Raw genomic sequence first — 12,635 nt, forward strand, 5'->3', positions numbered from 1 at the left:
ATATACCATATTAGTTTCATTGGTTAACCCAAAATAAGTTTCTTTACGAGTGAAAATTGTCGGGAAAAGGTACAAAAATCGTCAAGAAAATGTTTTTCTACAATTCCACTAATTGTCGAGAGATAGACATCGAGAAACTATTGAAAAGAGTTTTTTTTTAACTATAAAAGAAAATTGTCGACAAAACTCAGCGCAAGCTGGCGATTGTATTGATCTAGTAATGATTCTTATTGCCAACCATATTCATGACTTTTTCAATAATTACAAACTATCAAGACTGGTATGCTTTATCACCAATTTACAACCACCAGTAAAATTTTCATGTTTTTCTGATAATTTATAACTATCGATAAAGTTTAAGTATTTTCTCAACGATTGAATGGGTAGACAAAAAAATAAAAATTTTAAAAATTAAATATGCAATAAAAACTTAGAAAACATATCATTTAATCTCGAATTAAATAGCAAATTTATATAAAATTAGATTTCAAAGGCATAAAAAATAAGAATAAAAGTTATGATAAAATGAAATGCATCAATAGAAGTAATTTATTTCTTTTTTTTTTGTGTGTGTTTACTAAGAAGGTAAGAATAAACTTGAATAAAAAAACAACTAACAATTAACTAGTAAAAGTAGGAATAGAACAAAGGTAGGATATCTAATAATTATAGAAAAACTTAACCACAACAACCAAATTTAATCCTATATATGACATTTTCCTATATTAGTTTATTATCGACAAATCATTGCAAAATTAGCAAAACCCAAAGATCAAAGGGAGAAATACATAAATAATCTAAAAAAAATTTAGAAAATTGTTTTTAACCACTTTTTAGTAAAAAAATATTTTTGATAAATCAAACAAACTGATTGCACTCTATAGCCACTTTTATGTGAGATGCCTAAAATATCTTTAATGAGATTTTAAATTGAAAAGCCCACATTATCCTTATCTTCATTTACCAAAATACCCATGTCTTTTTCATATTGCCTTTCTCTTCTCTCTCATCTTCCAACGTTCACGTTACTCTCTTTCTCTCCATTGTCAAATCATCCAAACTCAGTCATTCATTATACTTTTAATTTTTTTACTTGTTAGGTCATTTAACAACCTTCATCAATCATAACGACCTCATTGAAATCTCATTCAATAAGATTCATTCTCTCCAATAAACAATTTCACTGACTGAATATCTAAGGATTGATTTTATTTCTATTTGTTTTGTTTTGTGATCACATTGCTTATAAAGGCTGTGTAGTATGATTGTGCTTGTGAATAGAACATATTTTGATAGAAATCTTTCTAGATCTATACTGATTTCTAAGAAAAAAAAAATTCAAAATTGCACAACGTCATCGGGTATTGTGGGGCCACAAAACCTGATTTTTTAATAAAAATGGATTTTTTGATCTTTTTTTTTTTGAGCCATGGGATTTTTCAAAGTTACCCAATAAAAAATGATGTTTTTTACATTTTTTGGCTTAATTGAATTTATAATTCACAATAAACAATAGAATGATAATAAAACACAACCAATACATGATTAAATGTTCTAACTACTAATAACATTGGATTAAATTGATGTAATGATTATAAAATTTACCCAAAAATACAAGTATAATTTTTAAACAATAATTTATTTTTGGAACTATTGGATAACTTGAAAAAATCCCATGGCCAAGAAAAGAAAAAAAAAATCAAAAAACCATTTTAATAAAAGAAATCGGGTTTTGTGGGGCCACAAAACCTGATTTTTTAATAAAAATAGATTTTTTGATCTTTTTTTTTTGGGCCATGGGATTTTTCAAAGTTATCAAATAAAAAATGATGTATTTTTACATTTTTTGGCTTAATTGAATTTATAATTCACAATAAACACAATGAAATGATAATAAAACACAACAAATACATGATTAAGTGTTCTAACCACTAACAACATTGGATTAAATTGATGTAATGATTATAAAATTTACCCAAAAATACAAGTATAATTTTTAAACAATAATTTATTTTTGGGACTATTGGATAACTTGAAAAAATCCCATGGCCAAGAAAAGAAAAAAAAAAGATAAAAAAAACCATTTTAATAAAAGAAATTGGGTATTGTGGGGCCACAAAACCCAATTTTTTAATAAAAATAGATTTTTTGATTTTTTTTTTGGGCCATGGGATATTTCAAAGTTACCCAATAAAAAATGATGTCTTTTTACATTTTTTGGCTTAATTGAATTTATAATTCACAATAAATAACAATGGAATGATAATAAAACACAACCAATACATGATTAAGTGTTCTAATTATTAACAACATTGGATTAAATTGATGTAATGATTATAAAATTTACCCAAAAATACAAGTATAATTTTTAAACAATAATTTATTTTTGGGACTATTGGATAATTTGAAAAAATCCCATGACCAAGAAAAGAAAAAAAAAAGGATAAAAAAACCATTTTAATAAAAAAAATCGGGTTTTGTGGGACCTTTTATACAAACTATCTAAATACTTTTTCTGTTTTTGATTGATACTAACTTAAGTATCAAATGGCTCGTATGGGTCCAAGGTTAAGACAGGTCTAGCGGAATAAATCCAAAGAGGAAGGCTTTAGAGACCTTTCCGACAAAGTAGTCATCAGGAAACTTTCTCAAGAGCCTCTCTCAAGTACCCTTAAGAGACCTTCCCAGAAGCCTCTCCCTAGTTCTAGAGATATAGTCTTTGGGGGATCTCCTAAATATGAGTCGTAAAGAATGTGTCAACCCGTCTCCTAGATCTTTGCCTAGCAATCAAGAACAAACAACTCTAGAAGACGTGGATGCTCCTCCACCTATTATTCTTAACCTTTATAAATGGGGAGTCATCATTCTAATCGAGATCCGTAAGAACTTTTATACAAACTATCTATACTTTTTTTGTTTTTGATTGATACTAACTTAAGTATCAAATGGCTCGCGCGGGAGACATCTCATGTCCTAACTGTTGTCTGTTTTACAGGTCTCTTGGAGACTAGAGGCTGAAGACAAACATTCTTTTGTAATTGTAAATTTATTGTTGTACTTTGATAATAACAAAAACAAGATACAAAATATTGTATTTTATTTTAACAAAGTTAGACCAATAAAGCTCTAGTTTAGTTTGAAAACAGATAGCACGAGAACTTCTAAATCTCAGATTCGTTTCATGATATATGCAGGTCCTTTTAAAATTTGCTCCAACTTGTTGAATTTCTTTGATGTGTAATCGTTGCATTTAGATAAATTACACTTTAATTATTAATTTAATTTGTAGTACTATTAGGATATAGACACATTGGACTGTTTGGTTATGGAAAATAAACTAAACTTTTCAAGTAGAAAACTCCTAAAATAAACATATAACTTCTCATCAAAATATAAATAAATAAACTGAACTTATAAAACAACCAATCAACCCCTACCTATTCAAAGTAATCGAGAATATGAAAAAAATTCAAATCACATGTGCCATTTATGACATAATCATCAACTCCCCAATCAACTACGAAAAATCAGATTCAAGGCTGAGATCAAGAGTCATGGGAGAGAGGATACATATAGCGGATTGTTTATAGGTTGACGGGGGCATTTCATATTTTATGATTTTATAAGCTGTAAAGCAAAACCAAACCAAATAACAAGTCCAACGAATCAAATGGAATGCACTCCAAAACAGTACTTGTGGTAAAAACAAAAAGCAAGGTCTTTTTCCATTCCAAACAACTCGTAAACCAATAGCAAGCATTAGAAGAAGTAAAAGGCCCACCACAGCCATTGAGTCTTAATTGTTTTCATCAAGCCTTTGGACACTTAATATAGAGTGGAGCCAGGTTAGCTGTCTCCTCTTAGATTCTTTAAATCTTGTTGCAAATCTTCGTGTGATTTTCGAAGATTATGAATCATTTGATGGCTCCTAATTCAGATCTTATACGGATATCAAATAATACCAAATGAAGGAAACCATTGGAACTTCAAGTACTGTTGCAGGCAAAAGTCAATTCCCACGTCTTTTGTTTGTTTTCATTGATGTCTTCTGAGCCTGACTTGTAAGATTTTATCTTCAAGTTTTTTTTTTTTTGGGGGGGGGGATTAAGGAATCATTCTTTATTTAATTATTACCCACATTACTCATTTACTTACTTGTTTAATGTGAAATTATTCCTCTCCTGTAACGAGCAAATTAAACAAATATTCTTTATATATTAATACAAAAAAATTATAAGGATGATCGGCATATTTAGACATAATTGTAATCATCTATATCTATTGAGAAATCTAGATAAGGATGAAATGAGTTTGTCTCCTTTGAATGGTAACATATAATTAAAAATGTCCTTCAATCTTAACACAATTAAAAAAGAAAATTGTCAAGAGTGAAAATTTCTTTTATATACGACATTAGTTTCATTGGTCAACTCAAAATAAGTTTATTCGCAAGTAAAAATTGTTGGAAAAAGGTACGAGAATCGTCAAGAAATTTTTTTTCGACAATTCTATTAATTGTCGAGAGACAAACATTGAGAAACTATTGAAATTTTTTTTCGACAATTCATGAAATTTGTCGACAGTTTACTTCGTGAAATTTGTAGCACACAATGGGTTTGGGCAAACAATTGACTTTTTTATAAAAGAGGTTGACTTTTTTGGTACACGTTTAACAGTTTTGAGAGACAATCAATGCTATATAGTCATTATCGACTATTTTGAACTTTGAATAAAATAATCAAGAGCATGAACAACACCTGTCGACAGTTCTTAAAGATGATTTATTATTTTTGCTTTTAGGCTTAAAATGGTCGACATTTTTAAACACCAATTCGACAGATTTCGATCTTTACGATAGGCCAAAATACAAAAGCACAAAACGGTCAATAGTTTTGACTTCAAATATAGTATTCATGATATAGAAAATATTTTGACACTCTTAACATATTTGATATCAAAATAAATACAAAAATTTATTTCAAAATAAATAAATATAAAATATTTTGTAAACATTGAAAGCATATATCCTTTGGTATTGATTGAATTGATCATTTTCTATTTTTAAAGATAAAATAGAATTCATTTTGAAATGTCAAATATATAAAGTTTTTCATCATAAAAATATCATCAAAGGTAAAACAACATTTTCTAGATGGAGGACAAACCTAAGTGATTAAGAACAAAAAAAGCTGTAATAAAAATTATTGTGTCCAAAAAAGTAGATCTAAGGCCAAGACGAACCCAAGAAGATTAGGTTCGAAGTAAGAAGTGTTAGTTCCTGACAAAGTACTCATTGGGAGACTTTCTTAGGGGCCTCTCTTGAGTACCCCTAGGAGATCCTCCCAGAAGCCTTTCCTAGTTTTAGATTTATAGTCTTTGGGGGACCTTCCTAATTATGGCTCATAAAGAATGCGTCAACTTGTCTCTTAGATCTTTACCTAGAGATCAAGAACAAACAACTCTACAAGAAGCAAATGCTTCCTCACCTGCCAGTTTTAACCTCCATAAATAGAGTCTTCCTTTTAATCGAGGTACACAAGAACTTCTATACAAACTACTTGAATGCCTTTTTGTTTTTGATTGAAACTATAACTTAAGATCGAATGGCTCACATGATAGACACCCTGTGTCCCTAACTGTCATCTATTTTACAAGTCTCTTGGAGACCAGAGGCTGAAGACAAACACTCTCCCATAGTTATAAATTTATTGTTGTACTTTGATAATAACAAAAACAAGATATAAAATGTTGTATTTAATTTAACAAAGTTAGACCAATAAAGCTTTAGTTTAGTGAGAAAAAAGATAGCATTGAGAAGTTCTAAATCTCATATTCATTTTGTCGACATTCGGAATCGGTCAACAATGGTTCATCAACCCACACTGAAAGAATAAACACAAATAGAAAGGAAAGAAACAAACAAAACAAATGACAAGCTGTACGCAAGAAAGTTTTACATGGTTCGATCGAAATGATGTCTAGTCTATGAGTGTTCTTTAGTTATTTCGATAGAGTAACAATATATTATTACTTGTCCCCCTTTACAATGATTTTTTGATCCCTATTTATAGTGTAGGGTGTTTACAATTTGAATAATCTACCAAATAGGAAGATAAAATCACATTAATTGAGTTCCCTTATCAGTTCCTTGTAGTCAGAAACAGATTCCACTTTTGTAGGGATTTGATTTATTTTGAATTGGGAAGCTTGACTTCTTCTCTGTCAGGCTGTGATGGGTTTCCGATAAGCCCATGAATGTTGTGTTGAGCGAACTGAGTAATGACCTGTGACTTCGATTTACTTTGGGTTGACTGGGCTTCAGATGATCGAGCTAGCCTTTTGGGCTGTTTTCGGCCCACCCAATGCAGACTGAAAATACACATAACACATTTCATGTCATGTGCAAGTCTTTTTAAAATTTGATCCAACTTTTTGAATTTCTTTGATGTGTAATCGTTGCATTTAGATAAATTACAGTTTAACTATTAATTTAATTTGTAGTACTATTAGGATGTAGACACACTAGAAGCTGTTTGGTTATGGAAAATAAACTACAACTTTTCAAGTAGAAAACTCCTAAAATAAGCATAACTTCTCATCAAAATATAAATAAATAAACTGAACTTATAAAACAACCAATCAACCCCTACCTATTCAAAGTAATCGGGAATATGAAAAAAACTCAAATCATGTGCCATTTATGACAGAATCATCAACTCCCCAATCAACCAATCAACTACGAAAAATCAGATTCAAGGCTGAGATCAAGAGTCATGGGAGAGAGGATACGTATAGCAGATTGTTTAGGTTGACGGGGCCATTTCATAGTTTATGATTTTATAAGCTGTAAAGTAAAAACCAAACCAAATAACAAGTCCAAACAATCAAATGGAATGCACTCCAAACAGTACTTGTGGTAAAAACAATATTAAAAAGCTTAATAATAAAGCAAGGTCTTTCCATTCCAAACAACTCGTAAACCAATAGCAAGCATTAGAAGAAGTAAAAGGCCCACCACAGCCATTAAGTCTCAACTGTTTTCCTCAAGCCTTTGGACACTTAATATGGAGTGGAGCCAGGTTAGCTGTCTCCTCTTCGATTCTTTAAATCTTGTTGCAAATCGTCGTGCGATTTTCGAAGATTACGAATCATTTGATGGCTCCCAATTCAGATCTTATACGGATATCAATTAATACCAAATGAAGGAAACCATTGGAACTTCAAGTACTGTTGCAAGCAAAAGTCAATTCGCAGGTCTTTTGTTTGTTTTCATTGAAGTCTTCTGAGCCTGACCCGTAAGATTTTATCTTCAAGTTTTTTTTTTTTGGGATTAAGGAATCATTCTTTATTTACCTTTATTTATAATCCACATTACTCGTTTACTGACTGTGTTTAATAATGTGAAATTATTCCTCTCCTGTAAGGAGCAAACTAAACAAATATTCTTTATTAATACAAAAAAAATTATAAGGATGATCCACATTAACTTTTCTATTTAGACATAATTGTAATCATTTGTATGTATTGAGAAATCTAGATAAGGATGAAATGGGCTTGTCTCCTTTGAATGGTAACATATAATTAAAAATGCCCTTCAATGTTAACATAATTAAAAAAGAAAAGGAAGTAGTTGGGTTATATACCACACTAGTTTCATTTGTTAACCCAAAACAAGTTTATCTAGGTGTGAAAATTTTCAGGAAAAGGTATGAAATTGTCAAGAAAAGTTTTTTTTGACAATTCCACTAATTGTCGAACTATTGAAAAGAGTTTTTTTTAACTATAAAAAAAATTATCGACAAAACTTTATGTAAGCCGGTGATTGTATTTATCTCGTAGTGATTCTTACCACCGACCATACTCACGACTTTTCCCGATAGTTACAAACCATCAAGAATGGTTATATTCTTTATTGTCAATTTATAGCCACTAGTTTTTTTCTGACAATTTATAATCATCGATAATGTTTAAGTTTTTTCTTGATGGTTGAATGAGTAGACAAAAAAAAAAAATTACAAAATTAAATATGCAATAAAAACCTAGAAAACATATCATTTAATCTCGAATTAAATAGCATATTTATATAAAACTAGATTTCGAAGGCATCAAAAATAAGAATAAAAGTAATGATAAAATCAAATACATCAATAAAAGTGGGAATAGATCCTTGTGTGTGTGTTTAACTAAGAAGGTAAGAATAAACTAGAAAAAAAAAATCAACTAACAATTAACTAGTAAAAGTGGGAATAGAACAATAAGGTAAGATATTGAATAATTACAGAAAACTTAACCAAAACAACCAAATTTAATCCTATATGTGACATTTTCCTATATTAGTCTATTATGGACAAGTTATTGCAAAATTAATAAAACTCAAAAGATCAAAATCAAATAGAAATCGAACAAAAATGCTCCTCTAATTTGCATGTTTTAATATGAAAAATGCAATTGGTACATCTTGGTGTACATCTTGGACTACATAATAATGTTCTAATGTCTAAAATGCTCTCACCCAAGGCGCTGAGGCACAATAAGACGAGGGATATTTATATCTTTTATGTGCATTGTGTAGTTCAAGATATATATAAATGATATACAACTAACATGACGCTTTTAATATATAGTAAACGTGCAGATAAAATAATCAACTTCTAATTAAATGATGTGATGAACTGCATACACGGTTGTTAAATTTATTCTTTTTTCACTATACCTAAAATCATTTAAATTAGAACTCTCCATTTAGAATGGAGTAAAAGACATAACTATAAGTAGTAATAAAAAAATCAAACATTAAGTTGTAAGATCTTACACATTTGTAACCCATACATTGAGAGAATATGCAATAAAAATCAATTCCACCTCCTCAAAGTTTTTTTTAATGCACATTTGTCCATTTATATTCTTTTGATGTATAATTTGTTGATATATAAAGTGAAAAGAGACATTCTTTTTAGCTATTATTTTTTTAATAAAGTGAGCGCATTAATATTCAACTAAGGAACAACTTTTAATTTTAGCTTAAAATTTTCGTTTTATATGATATTTTTTGATACTTAATAATACAATAGTTCAATCACTTTTATAAACTAAATATTTCATAATAATAAAAACTGTTGACAACTTGAACGAAACAGTCAATCATTTTTGTCATCTCTACTTAGTTTAATGGCTTATACTAGTCCCTTTCATGGCTGATTTCAGAAAGATTTGTGGGCTAGCTATTAGACCCTATGTCTAAATAGAAATAGTGAGAATTAAGGAGATAGGAGAGATTTGCAAAGGGTTACAACTTCCTCTTGCTCTGTTCCATTTTCCTCTGTTCTTGCTCCTTGTCTTCTACTTGTTACAAGTAGATCAAGTGTTGAGTTAGGAGAATCAGACAGACGGCGGTGACTTGATGTTCTCTAGCTAACATGAGACTAGACCCTACACAACTTCAGGCCGATACGATTTTAATATAGAAATAGTTTCTACACTTACTTCCTATCGAACTTTCAAATGCACTTTTATTTTATTGCATACGATATAATATTGATTGTTTAAATACCCAAATTACATCTAATTTGTGTAAAACTCTAAAAAAAATTAAAATTTCCACACATATAGCCGTATGACTAATCCAAAAGTGGTATCATTTCACAAGAAGATCAATCATCCGACAAAGAGATACATATGGGAGAATAAGCATACTGACTAGTGAATTGTACGAGTCTCGAGAATGGGTTTTGTAAAAGGAACTAGACATAAGAGTTAAGAAAAACCATAATAAATCAGTTAAAAGAACTTTCGTGGGTATGGAACGATCCCATTCTTCTCCATGTTCTTGTGCTTCATCAAGCTGGGCGTTTTGTCCTGTGACACCATCTCTGCAGCGGCGTCACCGCCGTTGCCGGAAAGCTCAGCTGCAGAGCAACAGAAGAGAGAAGCCATGCGATCAAACATCATTCTCTTCACAGACCTCCTCCTTGCCGGAATCACACTCCCTTTCTTGGGCTTAAACCGTGGCTCTACCTTCTGCTCATGAAGAGCTTCTCCTTCCTCCATGGCCTCTCTCTCTCTCTTTAGGCTCAGCAGATGCTCTGAGACTGAGTTCTCTGCAATTAATAGAACTTAAGCAAGAGGGTTCATTGAACGTGAAACATTGGGGTGAAAGTAATATAGAAGCAACACTTTTGTCAACATTTTCCATGAAGTGACATGGCTACATCAAATCGTGGATTCATGGTTAAAATTTTCATCTGCAAAGATTATTACTATATATGTATGTATGTATGTATGTATGTATGTATGTATGTATGTATGCTGTTTTGTTTATTTAATGTTGACTGCTATGATCTCGTCGTCTTTTGATTAGATGTGGGAAACACGCATTCGTTGACTTAGAAAACAGAAGGATATGTATAAAATAATAATACAAACGTGATTCTTGGACGAGGGTTGCTTATGATGTTGGATATAAGAGCAGATAAAATTCAGAAAGTATTTTGAGTGTTTCTTAGTGGAATTTGGAGGAGTAAACAGAAATAGTAAAAATGAGCTCAGACCAGCTGAGAAGGTTGATTTGTTTAGCAAACTAACTAATTACTTTTAATAAATAATCTTTGTTGTATTGGTTCCATTTGAAGAAATGTTCAATGAAATGTTATCCAAAATCCAAAATTCCTTCTATTTAATGGGTTTTTATTCTACACTCTTAGCTTTTCCCCTTTAACTTTAGATTTAGAGAATATTAAAATAAATTTAAACTCTTCAATCACCCTATATTGGGTAAATCCATTATTATTTATATTTGGTTAAAAAGCTTAACAAGGCAGTAGTGATTCCAAAATAACACGAGAATGTCAAACAAACATTTCATGAAGGACCCACAGGCATTGACGTCAAGCTTCTGGGCGATTAATTTGGAGATCATTAACAATATCTTTTTAGATTCCTTGAAATTTTCTCAAGATTTGAGGGGTGACCTTTTCACTCTATCTCGGACATCCATGCTGCTGTCTCCCTTGTTTGCAATTTAGGTCTTATTCAGATACGAAGCCCCACCACCCAAAGAAGGAAACAGCTAGTGCAAGGGACCCAACTAATGTTCTAGCTAGGACAAATATTCATTTGGGTTTACAACGTTAATGAAGAAAGTAGACAGCTGGTCTGGTGATGATTTTTCTGGTTGTCTGGATATGATTGTAACAGTTTATATTTAGTTAGAAGCTCAATCCAATTAATAAACAAGTTACTCATTTAACGTGATTATTAGGAAGGTAAATTCGCTCCTCATAATACTAATACTAATAGATTCATTTAGCTGGGTCAACATTAAATATTAATCCGATGACTCAAATCCATCCATAGCTAGATTCGATTATATTATCATAAATAGTCTAAACATGAATCTCCTGGGTCTCAATCTCATGAATATATACAATATGCAATAAACTGTCTAAGGCTCGTCACTTTTGATAGGGTTCCATACGTTTATGCAAAGGTCCCATGATAACAGTTGGCGTCATTTCAATGAAATTGTCAGGCGAAATCTTGAATTGCTTCCAGGAATCTTCGTTTTGTCTGGAAAAATACCCACTGATTTATGTTGTTTTTGGGTACAGTTTGTTGGAAATTACACCTCTCTTCTTCCTATATTCAACCACGGTGTGTATAGTGTTGTGCGAAAATAAGTCACATTATTGAGGCTAGATCTACTGTTCTAGCTCCAGATCCCTATCCCTTTATATTTCTCACCAATAAAAATAAGTCACAGTATCAAATTAATATCCATCGTCAAACACTGATTATCCCAAACTAAAGGTAGAAAATTTAACGTTCTTTTTTCGAAATCCATTTTGCAATTAATAGAAAAAAAAACACATCTCTTCATCTAAATATATTATGTTTGAAAAAACATATTCTTTTGGAAAAAACCCCATCTATTCATGAAAGAGATAAATTTTTTCCTATTAATTGTAGAATGGATTTTGAAAGAAAAACGTTGAGTTTTTTGTCATTAATTTTGGATAATTATTTTTTGGTGATATATATTAATTTGATGATATGACTTATTTTCATTGATAGAACAGCCAAGTGGACAGGGAAAGGGACAACAAATCTAAGCTCAAGAGGCATATGGCGTTGTTGTTCGGTGCAAACACATGACAAGCTTCAATTAATCTTTGATGGTACCCATGATGTATAGTGATTAATAGACCTATAAAAATAAGGAGAATATTATTTTACTTGTGTCGAGCAACATAATGTTTGTCTGACGTAGGCAAAATGAGAGAGGAGACGTGGACCCTCCCAAACACCCCCCCTTATATGCCTGCATCAAGCAAAATCAAAGCAGACAAAAGAACAGAAATGATAAAAACAATGACTTAATACATATGGCGGTCCTTCAATAATTAAAAAATATAGTGTTTGGTCCTTGATATATAAAATGTCAAGATTCGAAATCTTAACTATTAAAAACTATTATTTTTAAGTTTTTCCATGATTTAAAGTAAATAGAGTCATTATCAACATCACGTATGGTGCCATGTCAGCAAGACACATTATATTAGATTTAATACATAAATATAATATTTAGTCCCTCAATAATTAAAAAAATTGATATTTGATCCTTGATATGAAAAAAAAAA

This window comes from Diospyros lotus, chromosome 8, assembly GCF_014633365.1.
Source record: "Diospyros lotus cultivar Yz01 chromosome 8, ASM1463336v1, whole genome shotgun sequence".
Lineage (NCBI taxonomy): Eukaryota > Viridiplantae > Streptophyta > Magnoliopsida > Ericales > Ebenaceae > Diospyros > Diospyros lotus.